The sequence below is a fragment of the Lemur catta genome, chromosome 4, assembly GCF_020740605.2.
Source record: "Lemur catta isolate mLemCat1 chromosome 4, mLemCat1.pri, whole genome shotgun sequence".
Taxonomy (NCBI): Eukaryota; Metazoa; Chordata; class Mammalia; order Primates; family Lemuridae; genus Lemur; species Lemur catta.
In genome coordinates this window covers 48,887,073-48,891,711 of record NC_059131.1, presented here as the reverse complement: position 1 = coordinate 48,891,711, position 4,639 = coordinate 48,887,073, and the positions used below count along the sequence as shown (strand labels likewise).

The 4,639-nt window shown below is 43.4% G+C and overlaps 1 pseudogene; it reads right to left on the bottom strand.

Moving 5' to 3' along the window:
• Nucleotides 1-554: 554 nt before the first annotated feature.
• LOC123637433 lies at nt 555-1,335 on the bottom strand (annotated as a pseudogene).
• Between the last annotated feature and the right edge of the window lie 3,304 nt (nt 1,336-4,639).

Here is a 4,639-nt window from a genome sequence, read left to right as displayed (position 1 = left end):
AGCCTAAGGTTGATGGGCAACTCACACCAGGCAAGGGAAGGAAACTGGTAAGGGAAGACCTCAAATGTATTATCAGTGCCTCAGACAAAATTTAATCTTGAGTATTTAAAGGTCCCCTGAAACAAAACAAGAGTATAACTTATTTTAAACTTAATCACTTTTTGGTAGTCAGTTCCTGGGCACCCACCCCAGTCTCCAGTTTTACCCTGACTTGGAGTCCACAAACTTCATCAGACCATCAGTGCTTATGGACTTGGGCCTCTCAAGAGCGAAGCCAAGGGCTCAGTTCCATATGAGCTGTGTCATTATGCCCAGTGCCTGTGACACCCCAAACAGGACTATGTAGTAATTCATGTCCATCATGCCATAGTACCAGAGCAGCACCCCACTGTGAGCACTGACGTGCTTCAAGGAGATATTGGGTATAACTAGTACAGTTGAGCAACAAACTTAAACATGGGGTCATTAGGCAGGTGTTTCAGAGCAAACTCTCACTGACAGGTATATCGTGGGTCAGTTTTCCTTAGTACTTCACGGCTATACCCTGACAAAACCTATCCTGAGTTGAGTGTATTCCAGATGAGTCTTGTCTGACACATCTTTGCTAACTTTTCTGTAGTTGTGTTAGCCAGACAAGCACTTCCCAACTTGCTAGTCAATGTAGAGGCCCTGCTAGCCCATTATTGGCTGCTGCAAAGCACAGGTAAGGGTGCAAAAAGGCACTGCCCACTAAGTGGCTGGTTCGGGCACTAATGTTGCCACCATCTTGGTCACTGTGGATGATGAGGTACATGTGCATTAGTTCAGTAAACTGAGTATCAGGATAGCCTAACATGCTGGTGACATTGTGGGACCAGTCCAACGGCCCTAATCCTGCTGCCCTCCCAGTAAATTCTGGTATATCTTTGCTCCAACACAAGGTAGCTTTGCAATCAGATCCATATAGGCTTCATAAATCAACTCTCAGCACTTGCTTTGGTTGATACCCTCTGCATATGCTTGGTCAAAGTTACTTTCACCATTGACGGCTGTAATGGCTGCTCTGAGCTGAGACATGAGGTATAGATTGGTGGGAAAATTGTCCTAGTATAGTGACCATATGAGAAGGCAGAGCTGCCCTCTTTGCCCACTCCTTTGAGAGCCAATATAACTGTTCCTCTTGTGGGATTCATTCAGTTACTAGCAGCCAAAATAAGCCCTTGGGGAGGGGTTCTTCCCCACCCTTAGCACTGGGCAACAGTTTCTGGCATTCAGGGATACTATGGCCTTGGAAACAGATGCCCTCATCAGGACCCAAACTGATGTTTCATATCCTGATCACTTCATGCCTCTCATAGTGATACATTTATGTCCACAGTGATTTGGTCCACCACCACCATGCCATGTTGCTGCCTGAAGTTCTTAATTCTGTTCTGCTCCTTAGGTATTAGGTCAGCCAATATGTCTTTCAACTTCATGGAGGAAGCACTGGCATGCCAGGCAGCAAGAACAAGAAAAGATGCATTCTTCGCTCCCAAGAGTCAGGCAGCCACAGTTAGTAAAGCCGTGGCAGGCCAACTCTGGGATCTGATGGGGAGGGGAGGAGGGGAGAGAGCTGCCATAGAACGGGAGCTGCTGCACCAACCAGTGGACAAGGTTGAAAGGAGGCAGTTCACAATATATTAGGTCATTAAATATGAAATGTCCAATTTCTAATCAAAAGTGTAGTTTAATATATCTCAAACAAGAAGCAGTACAATTAATCAAAGTATGTGTCTAAACTATCGACACTGTTTTGCCATCTTAACGGTAGCTTGTTTATGCCAGCAGCAAAGAACCCTGGAGAGCAAATGGTGATGAAATCGCCAAAGTCGTTTTCCACAACTTGTTGAGAATTGAGTATTTTTCCTTGCAAGAAGTGGTCCAAAGCCTGGAAGAAGTGGTAGTCAGTTGGTGCAAGGTCTGGTGAATAGAGTGGATGACAGAGAGTTTCCAAGTCCAGCTTCTGTTGTTTGAGCAGTGTTGTTTGTATGACATGTGGTCCAGCATTGTCTTGCAAGAGGATTGGCCTGTCTCTGTTGACCAATCTCAACTGCTTAATCGCAAGCATCCTCATCATTTCATCCAGTTGGTTGCATTAGACGTCCGCTGTAATTAATTGACCAGGGTTCATGAAGCTGTAGTGGATAACACCAACGCTGGACCACCAAATGGATACAATTAGGTTTTTTTGATGAATATTCAGTTTTGGACTGTGTTTCAGCACTTCATCTTTATCCAACCATTGTGCTGAGTGCTTGTTATTATCAAAAAGAATCCATTTTTCATCACATGTAACAATACAGTGTAGAAGTGGTTCACCTTTATGTCATGATAGCAAAGAAAGGCAACCTTCGAGATGATTTCTCTTCTGACTCTTGTTTAATTCATGCAGAACCCATCTATCCAGCTTCTTTACCTTGCCCATTTGTTTCAAATGGTCCAATATTGTTGGAATAGTAACGTCAAACCTTGCTGTTCATTCACACGTAGGTTGAGATGGATTCACTCCCACTACAGCTGTCAGCTTATCATTATCCACCTTTTTATTTTATATTGACTGGGCTTCCAAATGTAGGCAGCCTAGTTCAGTAGATGGGGCACTAGATTGGCAATAAAGTGCTCCCAAATTCCAAGTTCAGTTATGCTACTGATTGGCTGTGTGTGGCGAGTAAACCATTTGTTTCTTTGCCTCACTCAACCCTTTGGCCTTGTAAAATATAAAAGCAGAACAAGGGTTCTACATGGCCAGACAAGTCCTTACTGTTTAATTTGAGGAATTCGTGGCTCCAGGGCCAGTGTTTACTTAATCATAAAGCCCTCCTGGGGCAGTGCAGCAAATAGTATTTCCTCCTTGCTCCCTGCCCTCCCCTTGGCATCACACTGTACAGCCAATCGGGGGTGGGGAACCTGCAGCCTCAAGGACACATGTGGCCCTCCAGATCCCCAAGTGTGGCCCCTCGACTGAATCCAAATTTCACATAACGAATCCATTTTGTAAAAGGATTTGTTAGGCCGGGCGCGGTGGCTCACACCTGTAATCCTAGCACTCTGGGAGGCCGAGGCAGGTGGATCGCTTGAGGTCAGGAGTTCGAGACCAGCCTGAGCAAGACCTTGTCTCTACTAAAAATAGAAAGAAATTATCTGGCCAGCTAAAAATATATATAGAAAAAATTAGCCAGGCATGGTGGCGCATGCCTGTAGTCCCAGCTACTCAGGAGGCTGAGGCAGTAGGATCAGCTTAAGCCCAGGAGTTTGAGGTTGCTGTGAGCTAGGCTGATGCCACGGCACTCATTCTAGCCCGGGCAACAGAGTGACACTCTGTCTCAAAAAAAAAAAAAAGGATTTGTTCAGTAAAATTTGGATTCAATCAAAAGGCCACACTCAAGGATCCAGAAGGCCACATGTGGCCCCAAGGTCTCCCAAACAAGGGTTTTTCTGGGTCCCTTAGAACAATAGCAGCTATCCTTGGAACCACACAAGGGGATCACTCAAATATTCTGTTATTTTTGCATATTTATTCAAATAGTACCTACACGTCTTTTCTCAAGTTAGGCTGCCCAACCATACAGATGATTTCAGAGGACAATAAAGAGCTTTAAAGTAGTGATAAGAATGCCACAGAGGTGACCAAATGGATTCATGAGAAAAAATTTAAGAACAAAGATTCTTTTTCCCAGAGAATGGAAAATTTATTTGGGGTAAGGATGACGTTATTGCAACCAGCTTCAACTGTTGGAAAGATTATTTTATAGAGGATAGCAACTTTGATCCCTGTCCCACTAAGGTTAGAAGAAGAAAGTAGTCATGAGGAAATTAATTATGTTAGATATAGGCAGAGAAGTCTATTAAGATGCTAGAAAGGGAGTTGCCCTCGCTGTTCTGATCTGTCCTGATGTTACAGCTATCTCAGAGTCAGAGAACTGGACTGTCCCTTCAAAGCTCATCAAGACCACCAGCATCCCAGAGAAAAGCTTACTCATCTGAGTCTTAAATATCTCCTGAAGAAACATTGTAGCCTCCCTTAGTGTCTTATTTTGGTCTTTTTAAATTCTTGCAGCAAGAACATTTATTGTGGACTAGAAACCCACTGTGCAGTTGGGCTCATTTCCTGTTTCCTCTGGGAAGGGAGGACAGATGATCACCACCCCGTGTAACACCCCTAAAGTACTAAAATCCTATACCATTGTCTTTCTTTTCTTTCTTTTTTTCCTTAGCTCTCACTGGGTCTATTTCCCAAAGCCTTAATTACTGTTCTTGCCCCTCTGGTGTTATGGTGAATGGTAATCCTGACACCTCCTGACCCCGAGAACTAGAGAATTCTTGGCTTTATCTTTGTATTAAGAATTTAAATGCAATGGAATGTATGAGCAGAAATAGGTCATTTTTCTTCTGCAGAACACCAATTGCAAGATTTCATTTCATAAAAACCAGTATATCAATTCTCTATTGAAAGTACATTTTTGTGAAGCATGAAAAAATTTAATCCTGAGGTCTGTAGCTGTCAGAGAAATGAATGGCTCTTCTATTTTGAAATGACTGTCAACAAATATGAGGACTGGGTATCATTTCTCTCCTTGGTGAACTGTCAAGCTTCTCTTTATGAATCTGGCATGTTCCA